This window comes from Salvia hispanica, chromosome 6 (genome assembly GCF_023119035.1).
Source record: "Salvia hispanica cultivar TCC Black 2014 chromosome 6, UniMelb_Shisp_WGS_1.0, whole genome shotgun sequence".
In the NCBI taxonomy this organism is placed as follows: Eukaryota; Viridiplantae; Streptophyta; class Magnoliopsida; order Lamiales; family Lamiaceae; genus Salvia; species Salvia hispanica.
The window spans coordinates 27,364,632-27,382,735 of NC_062970.1; the positions used below are offsets into that span (position 1 = coordinate 27,364,632).

Here is an 18,104-nt window from a genome sequence, read left to right on the forward strand (position 1 = left end):
TATAGCTTCTTCTGTGTCTCCTTGGAATATTCGACTTAAATGATCTGCAACTTTGTTCTCCGTCCCCTTTTTATCCTTTACTTCCCAGACGAATTCTTGCAGTAATAGAACCCAACTAATCCACCTAGGTTTAGACTCTCTCTTGGCCAGGATATACTTAATGGTTGCGTGATCAGTGTAGACTATCACCTTCGACCCTAGTAAGTACGGCCGAAACTTCTCAAATGAGTATACCACTCCCAACATCTCCTTCTCTGTGGTATCATAGTTCTTTTGAGCCTAGTTGAGGGTCTTCGAGGCATAGAAAATGACATAACTTTTCCCGTCGATCTTCTGACCTAGGACCGCTCCTACCGCAAAATCACTCGCATCGCACATCATCTCAAAGGGGTGGTTCCAATATGGCGCTCTGATTATAGGGGCAGAGACAAGTCTATCCTTTAACAATTGGAAAACATTTTTGCAACCTTCATCAAAATCAAATTCCACATCATTGTGCAAGAGATGCGTAAGTGGCTGGGCAATTTTTGCGAAATCCTTGATGAATCTTCAATAAAACCCTGCATGACCAAGGAACCCTCTAACCTCCTTCTGATTCGTGGGGTAGGGTAGCTTCGAGATCACATCCACCTTGGCCTTATCCACTTGAATCCCTCCCTCAGAGACCACATGACCTAGGACTATTCCTTCTGGCACCATGAATTGACATTTCTCGAAATTTAGGACTAGATTCTTCTCCTGACACCTTCTCAGTACCAGATCTAAATTGGCCAAGCACGAATCAAAGGAATTTCCATACACCGTGAAATCATCCATAAAGATTTCAATACACACTTCCAGCAAATCTGAGAAGATGCTCATCATACAACGCTGGAATGTGCCCGGTGCATTGCGTAAACCAAATGACATTCTTCTGTATGCATAAGTGCTGAACGGACAGGTAAGGTTGTCTTCTCCTGGTCTTCAGGATCCACATATATCCGGAAGTATCCACTGTATCCGTCTAGGAAGCAAAAGTATTGCTTCCCAGCCAATCTTTCCAACATCTGGTCAATGAAGGATAGAGGAAAGTGGTCCTTCTTGGTGGCTTCATTAAGCTTCCGGTAATCAATGCACATCCTCCATCCAGTCACCAATCTAGTAGGTACCAATTCATTCTTATCGTTCTCTATCACTTGTATTCCTGACTTCTTTGGCACCATGTGAACTGGGCTGACCCATTCACTGTCTGGAATGGAGTAAATAATACCTAAGGACAGCAACTTCGGGACTTCCTTCAGAACTTCTTCCCCCATGTTTGGGTTCAGCTTACGCTGCCGGTCTCTACGAGCCTTTGTCCCTTCTTCCATTCTGATGTGATGCATACAAAGGTGGGGCTGATTCCCACTAGGTCGGAAAGAGTCCATCCTATGGCCTTCTTGTTTATCCGGATTACTTCCAGTAGATCATTCTCCTGCTCTGCTGTCAAGTGGCTGTTGATGATCACTGGGGGAATGTTTCATCTTCCCAAAGGTAGGCATACTTTAGGGTCTCGGGCAATTTCTTCAACTCCTTCTTTGGTGTGATGGCTTCATAGGGCAGGGGATTTTTCTCCAGGCCTCTGGTTGCCATTTCACCCAAGTCAGTTCCCTCGTCTGGGCTCCTCACTTGAACAGACCCCGTCGACTCGAATGACAGTGGTTGGTGGCAGAATGCCATGATCGCTTCATTGATCTGTTCGTCTGTCAGGTTCCGACTTAAAAGGGTTTCACACCACCCTGCCACCTCCTTGTCAACAGACTGACTCAACTCCGAATTGTTGAACTGTTCCTGCATTAATTCGGTCTCAAGGTATTCCTGGACCAGGGGGTTAATAACATCAACAACATGCAAATTTTCCACATCCAATGGTTTCTTCATGGCTTCATCAATGCTAAAGGTTTATTTCTCCCCATGGTAGTCTAGGCATATAGTACCGTCAAACACATCAATAATAGTCTTAGCGGTGCGTAGGAATGGTCTTCCTAAAAGCACTCTGCTAGACTCAGCAGATTCGTTATCACTCATTTTTATTACATGGAAATCAGCTGGGTACAGGAAATCATGCACTTTTACTATCACATTCTCCAGCACACCCTCGGGTGAAATGCATGTTCTATCGGCTAACTGAATTACTACTTTCGTAGCAACCAGACTTACCCCTATCAACTTCTTATATATCGAAAGTGGTAACACATTTATCGAGGCTCCTAGATCACATATTGCATGCTCAATTTTAATATCACACAGAGAAATGGGCAAAGTGAACATAACTGGGTCTGTACATTTTGAGGGCATCCTCCTTTTCTGTATCATAGCCAACACATTTTCTTCAATTACTATCTTCCTGTCGGGCTTGGTTTTTCCAGCTATGAACTCCTTGATGAATTTGCTAAATGTGGGCAGCTTCAGGGCCTGTAGGAACGGTAAATTGATTTCCAGTTTACTGAAGATCTCCATGAAGTCTTCAGTGTCATCCTTCTTCTTCTTAGCCTCCCCTCGGTGAGGAAATGGCTTCATGCACTTCAACGTTCCTGCTGGACCCCCGACTGAAGATTCTCCGATTTCTTTCCTTCCTTCCTCAATCTCCACTCCAGGCTCCGGGTCTAAGAAAAATGGATCAGCCATACGAGGTATTGGCTTCTCTAAATCACCTTTTTGAAGGCCATCTTCTACCCTGGTGTTCCTTATCTCAGTATCCCCTTGATCAGTGGTCAATTTCCCGTCTTCCTTACTTGTCATAGGAGGTACACTCTCATCATCTTTCATTACTGGACCCTCATAGCCCCGTCCTGACCTCAGAGTGATCTGACTGATATTTGCCCGGCCAGGTGGTTTCACTGAAGCCGGTATCCTACCTTCGTGTCCCCTCATCTCATTCAAGGAAGTGGCCAATTGCGACATTTGTTTGGCCAACATATCCATGGAAGAATTCTGCTCTTGTTGTGCATCTTGAATTTTGTGTACCACATTATTGTTTGCCTGCATATTGTTCTGCATATGTTGTTGAGAGCTGACTAGGTCGTGTACCATATCATCCAGATTCCTCTGAGGCTTATAGTTCGATTGATTGGAACTCGACCCTTGATTATGGCCCGGTCCACTCCCCTGATTTGGGCGATAGTTCCCTTGACTTCCTTGATTGTTGCTGAACTGACTCCCTGACCCTTGATTTCCCTGGTGTATATGCTGGAAATTCTAATTGTTTCCCGTGGCGTTCCTCTGGTGTGGTGGCACATAAGAACTCTCTTGATTACTCTGGTTCCTATTGTTCCAATTGGGTTGGTCCCCTTGATTGCGATAACCCCAGCTGTTTGGCCCTTCCTGGTTCTTCCCCGATCAGTTCGAATTATGCTGTGGTCCCTCTTAACTGCGGTTAGGCCAATTCTGCTGGGCTTTTGCTGGACCTGGGTACTTTAGCTGTGGCTGTTGGTGTTAGGATTGGTACACTGAAAAGCATATTTAGAGCATGTTGCACGAATAGAATTGCTTGTGTACAATATATTCTACAATCCACTTTTAACCCAAGGCGAGAAGAAGTAATTTTATCGCATTGATGTTTGCTTGTGCATTTATAAGATGTTTCTCAAACATTTAAATGTATAAGAAGCAAATAAGTCTAATTCTTCTACATATTAGACTGGTCATGAACGACATTCACAGAAGGTGACGCAGTTGATTCTTTGTAGAAGAGAAATAAAATTTCACAACCTAGATAGGCTTTGGCTACCTATCGTGAAAGGTTGCAGTGTCAGTCCGCATGTTCCTTACCTTAGGAAATAAACGACACTGGTGTGGTATTGCACTAAAGGATCTAACAGTTGAGATAAGTCTTTCTTGCTATTTACTGAAAGATGAGGTCTCGGTGATTGTTATTTCTTAATCATTGTTGATATAACATTGAGCATACGATATTGATTATGCACTACTTTGATTTATCAAAATGGTGCGATTTTTCGCAATCCAAGAATCCTGATATCTTGGGTAGTGGTGATCAATGTCTAGAGGTGCTAGTATTGTTATTGCAATGAATCGTGTGCTGGGTGAGTCCAGTTTGATAATATCCTCAAGAGGTGTTCGAAAAAGGTGTTATTATTAAAAAACTCGGCCGGTTGTAATTTATTCCAGAATAATAAATAAAGATTTTGAACTAGACAACTCTTGGAAAAAGATATTAATTAATTAAAGTCAAATAAGCAGACTTAAATTAATTAATGGGTATTTATATCTTAAACACGGGAGATAATAAATTAAAGAGGTAAAGCCCGGATTACTCGTAATTTGGGATTGGACGGGCAGTCAATATTATTATACTATAGTGGATGATAATAATATTCTGTTTGGACTTGTATTAAATTGGGGCTCAATTTAATTAGTAAAAGTCCAACAGGTTTGGCCCAAGTCCAACCTCCATGGATCCCTAATCTGGCCCATCATAACTCAATATAAAAGGAGATTAGAAAGGAGATTTAATGTGATTTAACACATAAATTTCGTTCTCCCCTCTCTGGAGTGAACGGTTTTCTTAGTTCTTCATAGAACTGAAGTTCTGTCTTCTTTCTAATCAAGCCCTTTTCGATTCTGACAAGCTTTGCCCACCCAAAGGTCATTATATGAGTTCGGGATACAGATTAGAAGATTCGTGGTTGAGTACGAAGAACATCACGTGGAGAAGGCGCAAGCAATCGTCGATTCTTTGGAGAATCAGATCGGTAATTCTAAACCGTAGGAAATTCATGAATTAGGGTTTTAATTCCTTTTACATGAATTATTTGTGTTCTTGAATACAATTTGATTGTTTAACATGTATTTAATTAATCCCATAATCGTTCAAATAGATCCGTGTGTATGATTTATTTGTGTAAGCATGACTTCCGCTGTGAAAGGGGTACCAATCCCCAACAGTTGGTTCCCATCGGCCCACCTGAAATAGGGGTTGTCTCTCCATGGTGCCTCCTTAACCCTCCACTGATTCCAGCCTGTATTCTGATTATTTTGATTCCAATTCCCCACTGCATTCACTTGGGCTTGGAATTCTCCATCGGGCGGTGGACCATAATAGATATGGAGTTGATTTTCCTCTGGACCTGGCGGTTTCTCTTTCTCCTGCGAGGTAGGTGAATTCTTCTTCTCAATTGCACTTAGAAGTGCCTTCTCCAACCGATCTATCATGTCCCCGAATCCTTCTTCTTCTTGTTCCTTTATTGCATTAGCCGAACTTCTCCTCATGATACGTGGGTTATCGTACGCCTTCTTTGCATCAATCAGCCTTTCCAAAATCTCACGTGCTTCACTTGCCTTGTTCTTGGTAAAATTCTCCCACTCGAGGAATTCATTAAGTCCTTAGACTCGGGATTAGCTCCTTCATATAACAAGTAAAAAGTCTCAGCCTCCATCATCCTATGATTAGGACAAGCGTCGAGCAGCCCCTTAAACCGAGACCAGTATTGGCTCAAGGACTCAACGTAGTCCTGCTTACATTCCTAAATCTCATTCTTTAAGGCATTTGTTTTGTTGGACGGGAAGAAATAGTCCAGGAATTCCAGTTTGAAATCCTTCCATGTGTTGATCGAGTCGGGTGGAAGCCTCAGCAGCCAAGTATTGGCCTCCCCTTTAAGGGCAAATGGGACTGCACGCAGGCGATAGTCCTTCTCAGTGGCATCGTTGGGCCGCTTTTGGATGCTGCACAACTTACTAAACTCGTTTAGGAACTCGTAAGGACATTCATTCCTCCGTCTAGAAAATGTAGGTAAAACACCCAGCACGTTTTTCTTAATATCAATAGATCTCTGTCGCTGATTCGAGACTATGGCATGGGCGGGTTCACCATCGAGATGCGCGGTGAGTGAACCGATCTCCAGATCAGGGTCCTCCAGGTGTGCCATATCTGCGTCTGCCTCCTCCTCTTTTTCGGAGTGCTCTGTTTCTGTAGACGACTTCGAGTCCTCTCCTCCTGACGAATTCCACTCTTTTTCACTTTCTGATTCGAACGGAAATGGATCTACTGTCGTGAACCCTGATCTGGTGGTGACTGTGGATGTTGATTCCTTGACCTGCCACCTGACTTGAGCGTCCCTCGACCCAGACGGGTTATTCTAGTTCCCAAATCGTGAGCCCTTGCTCATAAACTGCCAGGAAAAACAAATAACAGAAATTAAAACTATATACACCAAATCTTTAAATATGTAAACAAACTACGCCATCCATCCCCATCAACGGCGCCATTTGAAGAGCCTTAAGTCAGCGAGGTGTGTTTAAATCAAAAATCTCCCGATCCAGATAATCCACTAGACACCGAGTCTAGGAACTCAGAGAACCTTTGGTTACCCGTCATTGGGCACACAATCACTTCCTTAGCTTTTCAAAACCCTCAACCCGCTATGCTAAAAAGGTTAGTACAGGAAAGCAAGGATCGAATCCACAGAAACAGATGCGTAAGTAAACATGCTAAAAGATCTGGAAACTATTTTTTGGTTGCTGCCACGCAATTTTCTCGGGGTTGAGATTTAATTCCTAGGCTTGGGAAATGAAATGTTCTATTCTAACATCTAGATCTAGGCAGAGACAACATAACATGCATAATAACCAAAAGCATTCAAAACAACTACTGGACTTGGTAAACGACTTCCTAAACTAGCCTAGACAGAGGAAAAATGAAACGTGGGGACCATTTCCCTAAACGGCATAGTACGATGGAAAAAAGCTGCAGATTAACCAACTAAAGGACTAACTAACAACGACATCATCTTCTCTAACTTTTATCACGAAATAACTGATGCAAAACAGAGCAAGCAAGGATCGAAACAGGGCAAACGAAATTAAACCGATTAACACAAAGAACTACTGAAACTAAAACAGATCTATGATTACTAGACGAGGTAAACACACAAACAGAAATTAACTATCATATCCATGCATATGTGAACAGATGCAGACATCGGACGCTTCATCCACTCCGGATCCAAGCCATCCAAAACAATCAAACACCATTTTCATCTCCAATCTTCGCAGATCCAAACAAGCCAACCAATCAACTACAATTCTCCGCGCAATTCAAACTCCAACATCACATCAAACATCAACAAGCATCGAAAGCAAGAGGAAATGTAAAGATAGCATAAAACAGAACAGAAATGTAAATCCCATAACAAAATAGTGCAATATCCAACGAGATTATAACAAACTACGACCAAGCTTCGAACAGCGAAGACTCGGGAAATCCGAAATGTAAACAGAAAGCAAATGAACGATTGTATCTTCGCCTCCGTGGAGACGGTGTTATACCACAACTGAATCAGAAACGTGAACCCCCAAGATGATTCCCCTAAAGGTGTGTATAGAAAAATGGAAACGCTAAGCTAAGAGCCGATGTTGAGAAAAGATCCTCTTCATGTTGAACGCGTGCTTTTATTTATAGTAGGTAGAGCTTCTAGACTATTCTTGTGATTCTCATTTTGCCCTTTATTTGGATGCTCCTTCGTCTAGCAACTCTTCCCTCTTCTGCTCACTTCTCCCGCCAACTTCTTCCTCTAGGTAATCTTCTTCTTTTTTCTGGGGCTGGCGGTTTCTCTACACACCTGGCTTATAAAATCTTGTTAGACCCAGGAAATCACAGAATTTATCCCCATAACTAATGCATGAAATTAGCCTTATCAGATGCGCATAAGATATGTATATATTTAATTTTTTTAATTATGAGTAAATTTTGAAATAAGTAAAGTAGTGAAGTATAAATATGAAATTTTTGTGTATAATAGTTGTAGAAAAATAGAAAAAACGTGACAAAAATAGCAAAAAAACTGAAATGATCAATTATGAATAAATTATGAAATAAGTTATGTTAGAGTTTGTATACTAGAAATCACGTTTCGAGTGATTGAATACTGTAAAACTCTTATTTTATTTTCTAAGGGTTAAAACAGATTATTTTGTCATAATGTTGTTATGTTTTACATTTAATGGATGTTATTACATGTTTAAATGTATAAGTTAACTTAACAAAGTCTAAGTCTTTGTTTAAGTCGATCGGTTGTGGGCGGCGTCCACTTTAAGGTAACACGGTCAGTCCTAAACAAAGAAAAAGAAGAATTTCACGACCTAGATGGAATTAGACTATCCATCGTGAAAGGTTGCAATGTCAGTCCGCATATTTCTAAGCCTTACTGAAATAAGATGACATTGGTGTGGTAAAGCACTGAACGGATCTAACAGCAAGTCTTGTCCTTGGGCTATCTACTGGAAGGCGAGGTCTTGATAAATATTTATTTCTTAATCAATGTAGGTTAGCATTGAGCATACGGTATTGATTATGCATTACTTTAACTTATCAAATGGTGCGGTTTTTTCGTAACCCAATAATCCCGATATATTGGGTAGTGGTGATTAATATCTAGCGGTGCTAGGATTGCTATTATATTGAATCGTGCGCGAGGTGAGTCTCGTTTGATAATGTCCTCAAGAGGAGCGCGAAACAAGGTATTATTATTCGGAACCTAGCTAGTTGGAGTTTGATTACTCTATGAATAATAAATAAGTGTTTCATGCTAAGTCCACTCTTGGAATTAATAAGAAGTTAATTAATTAAGTCCATAGCAGACATTAATTAATTAATGAACATTTTTATCTTAAGCACGAGAAATGAAAGTTAAAACGAAGACTCGGATTACTTATAATTTCGGATTTGGATGGGGAGAGTTCAATATTACTTCTAGTAGTGGCTGCTCGTAATATTCCAATTAAAGCTTATATTAAATTGTGGGTTCAATTTAATTAGTAAAAAGTAAATTGGATGAGCCCATATCCAAAACCTTCCATAGATCCCTGTCTGAGCCCAAAAGGAACTTAATGTAAATAGGAGAATAAAGGAGACAGAAAAATAACACAACACATTATTTTTCCTCTTAAAATTTTCGTCCCTCTCTCCTAGAAGGGTTCGAATTTTTCTTCTCCTCCGTGGAGTAGAATTTCTGTCTTCTTTATTTAAGTCCTAGTATTTCGGTGAGATCAGCCCACACAGATATTGGAGTACAGTTCGGGAACTAGAGAGAAGATCCGTGGTCTAGTATTCAAAGCGTCACGTGGAGAAGTCGCTAGCCATCATCAATTCTTTGAAGAATTAATTATGTATTATTTCTGCTCAGTAGAAAAGCATGTTTTGGGTTTCAATATTCTTAAAGCATGATTAATTCAAGTTATGAGCATGATACATGTGAAAATTACGCGAATAGCTTTTGTCTAAATAATCTGCTAAATAGATCTGATTATTATGTGATTTATTTGCTCGATTAATAATTATTAAATTATGATAATCTGAATTGCAACGCTTCCGCTGCCAGTTCCTTCAATTGTCAATGAATTATTATAAACAATAAAATGTTTTTTTGAATAATAGATAGCTACGAGAACATCACAAAAAATTGTAAAAATATAAGACTAACATATAATAGAATGAATTGTTGAGGGTTCCAAAGATCCCCCAAGATCCTTAATAGGTCCGCCACTATATGCAAAGGTAAATGGTAGGATTTAATCAGTTCTGTTGTTACCGTGATAAAAGTAGATTCCACTCTGACTCTTGTGAAAAATACGATTTATCCAAACATATTGAATCACTTTTTCCATTTTTATTTTGTCCACCTTTTCAAGATGTCCATTTAAAACTCTGTGCCACTCTTGTGAAAAATACGATTCCACCTCCGTCTCATTCAAGATGTCCACTTTTTCTTTTTAGTTTGTCTCATTCATTCAAGATGTCCATTTTCTTTATTTGGAATTAAATCATTTTTTTATCCTTTCTCCTCATTAAAATATTGAATCACTTTTTCCACTCTATTTTATCACAATTAACTATTCCATCTAAAACTCTGTGCCACTCAAAAATGTGGCTATTTTGAATGGGATGGAGGAAGTACTGGACAACTTAAGTAATGAACTAATGATTGATCAATTTCTATTTTATTTGTAGACATCTCGCTGGAGAAAATCTATCTGCATTAGGCATGAAAGAATTAAAGCAATTTGAGCGCCAATTAAGAGTTGGGATCGAACGAATTCGCTCTAAGAAGGTATAATCAAATAAATCTTTTAGGATATGTTGCCTATATTTCGTTGAAAATTAGTACTAAGTTTCTTTAACAGAGACGAATTAATATGCAACACATAAACTATCTGAAGAAAAAAGGTACGATTCTAAAAACTAATTCCAAATTTAATTTACAGATTTACTCAAAGATGTAATCACAAACGCACTTCTTGTATTACATGTGACAAATGAAATAGAGTGAACTACAAAAATAGTCCCTGAATTATGCGTTTATCTCGTTAATGAATCCTGGACTTTAAAAATATCCCCAGACAATCCTGGACTAAGCGTTTATTAAAAAAATGGTCTTTTTTCACTGTTTCGTGACGAAAGTACCCTTTTAGGGGGTTTTGGAGGGTTCGGGTAATTTGGTCTTTTTACATTTTAAATATGATGTTATTTCAGTTATGTACTAAATCTGATATTATTTCAAAATTATCATTTTTCTTCCCTTTTGTCATCCTTCACTTTGTTTCTTTATTTCAATGTTAGATTTAATTTTATAAAATTAAATTTTAAATTTTGATTTTTAAATATCAATAAATTTTTTTAATAATTAAAATTACTATTAAATAATAAATTAATAGTTTTAATCAATATTTGATAGTGTCTAATATTTAATCAATAAGGTACGACGACACCTTAGATTTAATCAATATTTAATAGTTTTAATCATAAATAGATCATATAACACGATTTATTCCGAAATAAATATGCATCTAATGTATAGGAGAATTTGACTAAAAATATTATGAAGTTGACTAAATCGTGTTATATGATCTATTTATGATTAAAACTATTAAATATTGATTAAAACTAAGGGTCGTCGTACCTTATTGATTAAATATTAGACACTATCAAATATGGATTAAAACTATTAATTTGTTATTTAATAGTAATTTTAATAATTAAAAAAATTTATTGATAGTTAAAAATTGAAATTTAAAATTTAATTTTTAAAATTAAATCTAATTTTGAAATAAAGAAACAAAGTGAAGGATGCCAAAAGGGAAGAAGAATGATAATTTTGAAATAATATCAGATTTAGTACATAACTGAAATAATATCAGATTTAAAATGTAAAAAGACCAAATTGCCCAAACCCCCCAAAACCCCCCAAAAGGGTATTTTCATCACGAAACAGTGAAAAAGGACCATTTTCGAGATAAACGCTTAGTCCAGGATTGTCCGGGGATATTTTTAAAATCCAGGGTTCATTGGCGAGATACACGCATAGCCCAGTGACTATTTTTGTAGTTCACTCAATAATATAATATACAGCACACAGACCTTCAAGAAGAAAATACTAATCTCCAGAGGAAGGTGACTGCTTTTAAAAATTTTCCTAATTTATTGTCAAAACAATTTAATCGGGAAAATTATCATAAAAATCATAAAATGTGTTGATAAAAGTATAATTCTTCCCACAATTTTATAAATCAGTGAGAAAAACTAGAAAATTTGGATTTATTCGCGATTATCTCGCGGCAAAGAAATCTGATATCCTATGTTTAATATATTACTAATATTTTTCAAATTAAATAAACAACGGGTTTTTATATGAATAGATCTTAACGGCGATGATATCCATAGTATAATTTTCAAGCTACCGTACGATTTTACCAAAAATATTTGTCACAAGATAATTGTGAACAAAATTCAAAATTCATAGTTTTTCCAGCTAATGTTCAAAGTTACGAATATGATATAATTTGACTAAATTTTCATTATTTTTAATAATTTGTTCATTAATAATTTATCACCTTCTTTAATTATGAATTAAGAGATTTTGTTTAATTGTGTTTGAGAGTAAGCTTAGCTTCTCGAGCATCAGGGGAGGCAGCACAAGCTCTATTACTTTTGGATCAGATCCAGACACAGTAAATAACACCAATTAAGGTTCGAACTTCGAATATATAATTAATTTCATAATACGATTTCTTATATTTTAACATACTCTTTAGAGATGCATTTTCTCTTCCATGATCCTTTGACAACGTAGAAAACGCTAAATTAATGGTATGTTTGGTAGGGGTGATAACTCATCTAGAATTCTATCTCTGTATGAGTTATCACCCCACTAGTGTTAATAAATATATGCGGCAGTAAGATTTAGATTTGTGACTGACTAATTTGGCCAATCATGAATCATGCACCTAAACTATTATAGTCTATAGACACAACATAAAAAAATTAGAGTTTTTTCTGATCTTATACTATCAATTAAACATCAATAATAATTTATCATATTTTTCCGTAGTAATTCAAGCTTGCAATTAACTTATTAGTTGGAAGGGAACATGCAAGGAATTGTATTTTATTTTAAGATTAAATTTTTTATTTTTAAAAGTTATGTTCTCAAATAATAGTAGTCATCTTTGTTTGTGTAAATAAATTCATGTCGTTTAAAGGCTTAGTGATATAAATCTATGTGTTCATTATAAAATAATGCATTTCAGGTGTTTCTCATTTTTATTATACACGGACGATCTATTTGATACAGTATTAAAAGTATTCGATCGCATGTATCATATAATTAGAGTTTTAGATCTTCTATGCCATCTATTAGATATTAGTATTCAAAGGTTTATCAATGTTTTATACTGTATAATTAAAATAAACATATTCATAGTATTCGTATGTACCATAATTTGTTCACACATAGTAGATCCTAACAAAATGTGGTACGGAGTATATATTATGAATAAAAACCACACTGAATAAGTAAAAAGAATAATATTTAAAATATACTGTAAATCAACTAAAAATAATAAAATTATAATTAATTTAATTATTAAATAGAATATTGCCAAATTGGGGAAACTATAATTATTGTTAATAGTTTTTTTTTTCTTCATATATTGATTTCTAAGAAGAAAGAAGTATTCCCTCCGTCCCATAAAAGATGTCTCACTTTCCTTATTAGTTTGCCCGATATCATATTTTCCTTTTTAGAAAAAGTTCTCTCTCACATGAATATAGAAATTATATTTTCTCTCTCCATTTAACACAAAAAATAAAACCTCCTAGAATTCCGTGTCATCCCATGTGACATCTTTTGTCGGACGGAATGAGTACTATATTTTTCCTTTTCAGATAGGTCTTACTTTGATGAGTTAAGATGAGTTAAGACTTACTTTTATGGGACGGATGGAGTATACATTATTATTAACTAAATTCAATTTCTTTTGTTGGCATATCTAGGATTGAATGGTAATGTCCTCACCAAGAATGTCAAGACGTTTTACTAAATAGTGAATAGATTTTTTAGAACAAACACATATTTTACTATTAATGTTTTATGATATATTTTCATATTATTTATTAGATCAAAGAGTTATTATCTATTTTAATATTTTTTTATAATAAAGAGCATCACAGCAAAATTGATTTTATTAATAATCATAATATTTTATAAATATCTATGAAATTAAAGAATTATTTTATATTCTTAAATTATAAAAACCATTCTTTTATGATTATGAATTAAAATGGTTTATGTACAAAATTATTAAGTGAAGAAATCAATAAAAGTTAGTAATGTGAGAAAACCCATAAAATATAAGCCAATAGGAGAAAAGTCAGAAAACTAACAAAATTTATTAATTTGAAAAAATAAAAAGTCATAAACATAAAGTGAATCAGAAGCTTCAGATGGGGTTCGAACGGTTCGAACCACGGTAATAACCTCACAATTAAGAGGCCATATATCAATCCAACTAACTGCACTAGCACTTCATGTTAAAAATGATAATATATATATTATATATAGTGAATATTGAAATGGGTGAGGAGCCCGCCCGCCCCCATTGTTTCGCCCTTGCGAGCAGCGGTTGGGGCGTGGCTGTGTGAATGGGCGTCGATTTTAGGCTATTTTTAATTATTATTTTTTAAATCTGAATAAATAAAAAATTGACCTTTTTTTCGACCATTTTTTTTTGCCATTTTTAAAAAATAAAAATTTCTTTTTTTTCCCACATTCATCTATGAATATGACTCAATTCCCCCCACAATTTAAGGGTGCAGTTTTTAATTCCTAATATTTTAAATTACGTCTTTTTTATTTTTTTAGGATTTTAATTATGTGTTTTTTTAGTTTTTTAGGATTTTAAATTGTAAAATTCTTTTATTTAATGAAATGTGTTTTTATTAATTGAATTTGTTGGTAATAAAAATAAAAAATGAAATTGAATGAATAGTTAAGGGATGAGATGGTTAAGAGATGAATGGATGCAGATGTTGTCACTTAGTTAAGAAATAAGATAAGAAATGCAGTGGGACCCATAAATAGTTAAAGGATGAGACGATTAAGAGACGGTATTGAAACACGGACGTGGATGGCCTAAGTCAGGTAGTCTAGCCAAACTTGAAATTGAACTTCTTTAATTAACAAGTCATTGCAGGGTGTGAACCGTGAATCATCAAAGCTAGGAAAATTGGACTTCTTTAATTAACAAGCTAGGTGGAAGTCATTTTGGATTATAATTTGTATATCTATTTTGCTATATTAATAATTTATCCGATAATTTGTCGAACATTTGTAGCTAGTAATCTTTGCACAACTAAAATTAATGACGTTTAAATATCCATCCGTCCCAATAAATATGAAATTTTGGTTTCGGCACGAGAATTTATATAGTGTTGTTTTGTGAGTTAATAAAAAGAGAGTAAGATAAGAGAGATGAAAAAATAAAAATTGAATTATTTTCATTTTAGAAAATATTCATTTTTAATGGACAATAAAAAAAGAAAAACATTTCGCTCATAATGGACAAAGAGAGTATCTAGTACTCCTAGTAACAAAATCCACCAAGGATTCTAAATAACCACAAGGCCATCCGGATAATAATATACCTTCAGATAAGAGATCATTAATTTAAGCAACACAAATTTCTATAATTTCGTTGAATTCGAATAAAAAGGCCGCACAGTTACAAATAATGTCGTTGTTGGATTGTTAATTAAGCTTGGTGTTGATATGGAAATTTAATTATGAATATTTGGGAGTTTGTCTGAATGTATTTCATAAATTTTAAGAAGGGTAGTGATAAATTAACAAAAATTGTATGTACAAAGTTGGACATTTTAGGTATTTTACGTACAAAATAAAATTATAATTATTAACTAATTTGCTGTATTACATAATTACCCTCCTATAATAATTTAGGATAGCGTTATCCTTCATCAACGTTTATATATTTAGTAATTGATTTACTACATAATCAATGGCATAGTTTGTTATCAATAATGTTGAATCGATCTATTCAATTAGGTAGATAATATTAGTTGCATAATTTCTTCTTCCATTAACAACATTAACAACAAAAAGGATATTTCTTCATTCCATTTAAACTCTCCCATACAAACTGAATTATATCTTTTAAACTCTCCCATACAAACTGAATTAGTTGCATAATTTCTTCTTCCATTAACAACATTAACAACAAAAAGGATATTTCTTCATTCCATTTAAACTCTCCCATACAAACTGAATTATATCTTTTAAATTAACTTCGGCATTTCATTATTTTATCATTAAATCAATTTTACGATTCTGAGTTATAAAAATGACTACCTACATATATATATATATATATATATATATATATAAAAAAGTACTTTTTAAATATTATCATCTAACAAAATAATAAATAATAATAATCAATCACATCCAATTATTTCATTATTAAATCATCTTTAAATATCTAAGTTATAACGACTACAAGTATATGCAACTGAAATCTTATTGTTATCATCTAACTAAATAATCATAGTCGTTCACATCCATATACTTCTTAATAAATAATCTTTAAAATTCAAAAATATAAAATTAACTATTGTAATAATTCTTAGTGTATCATCCAAAGAAACAATTATAGTCATCCACGTCCGATTATTTTATTAATATATAATTCTTAAAATCTTAAGTTATAAATGACTACATGCATATTTAATTATTTTCTTAGTGTTTTCATCCAATTAAATACAAAATAATAATAGTCATTCGCATCCAATTATTTCATTATTAAATCATCTTAAAAATCATAAGTAATATAAGCAACATCATGTGTATATAATTAATTTCTTAGTGTTATCATCGAACTAAATAATCATAGTCATTCCATCCACATATTTTATTAATAAACAATCTTTAAAATTCCAAACTATAAAAACAACTACACGTGTATATAATAATTTCTTAGTATTGTCATCCAAAAAAATATTATAGTCATTTACATCGAATTATTTTATTATTAAATAATTCTTAAAATTAAAAATTATAAAAATGACTACACGCATATATGATTAATTTCTTAGTGTTATCCTCCAATGAAATAAAAAATAGTAATGTCCATTCGCATCCAATTATTTTATTATTAACTCATCTTTACAATTCTAAGTTACCAAAACGATTATATACGCATATAATTAATTTCTTAGTGTTATCATTCAACGAATTACAAAATAATTATAGCCGTTTGCATCCAATTATTTTATTATTAAACTATCTTTAAATTCTAAGTTATAAAAATGATCACTACATATGTATATAATTAAAATCTTAGAGTTATCATAGTCGTTCGAATCTAATTATTTTATTTAATTCTTAAAATTCTAAAGTATAAAATGAGTATATACATGCATACTTGATTTCGTAATACTAACATTACACAAAATAAATATTGGCATTTGCAAACATTTGTAGTCTTTATTATATTATTCCTATAAATTAGAATTAACATTATTATAGTAATGTAATAGCACAAGTCATGTTGGAGACTTGGAGTCTGGGATACCCATTTTCTCTTTTTAACTTATACTACTACACTACTATTTTTTCCGTTTAAATTTACATACGAAATTAATTTAAATTAAAAGTAACAATGTTTTCATTTGTTTGCTTTTTGTTATATTCTTATCATTTTGTAAATTTTAATGTTAACAAGTAGGAAATTATTTATTTTATGTTTCGTTCTTTTCATAAATTTATAATAAAAAAAATAATTTTTTTTTTGGTTTTTTCATAAATTTCTGTAAAAGATTAATTTATAATTATTGAATAATAATATTTACATTTAATTTTAAAGTTGTTTGAGTACAATCTAAGAATAAGAAACAATTAGAATTTTGAAGCTAATATGATTCCACGCTAAATAAAAACACCAAATACATAGGATTAAAATGGTGGAGAAAACCTAATGCATTACTGTTTTCATATTTTTTGTTGCTAGTGATCTTCCATATTTTCAAATTTTCCATATATAGTCTATGTAATTGAAGAGTGATTTAACTTTACAAATATAACAAAAGGGTAATTATGTGAAGAAATAATAGTTAATAAGAAAACCGGTTTAAATAAAAACCGGTTTAAAAAGAAGGGGCATTTTGTATGTACAATTTTTGTTAATTTATCTTTACTCTTTTAAATGACCTATATATGCTATATATACTTAATTTCTTAGTACTCTCGTCCAACTAATTGATGGTTATTAGTCGATTTTCTTGTGCACTCTACATATTGACTCAAAAATCATGGAACAAAAATAATACAATGTATAATAGTAAAAAATATATTAAAATGAAAATAGTAATTCACATTCAATTATATTATTATATAACTATGACAATTTAAATGAAATATTAACAAAAAAACCCAAAAAAGTTATGAAAAAATAATATGAATGACAAAAAAACACTAGATACTAAACTATAAAATGAACAAATATAAATTTCTTTTAAAAAGTAAATAGTATCGTACTTTATTAAATTATATACTACGGAGTAGTATTTATTTTATAATTAAATATAGTAATTTAATTATGTAGTGTGTTAATCAATATTAACATAAATAGTTTAAAATCTAAATCAATGATATTTTCCTAAACTACTACAGTTAGAAATATCCGATATTAATTACTAAGGGTAAATTAGTCATAAAATATTATCCTCAAAATAGAATTAAATTAAGGGGTATTTTGTATATACAATTGTTGTTAATTTATCT

The 18,104-nt window shown here is 33.4% G+C and overlaps 1 pseudogene; it reads left to right on the top strand.

The window, feature by feature from the left end:
* The window catches only part of LOC125195046, a 31,587-nt pseudogene that overhangs the window by 11,091 nt on the left and 2,392 nt on the right, over positions 1-18,104 (top strand).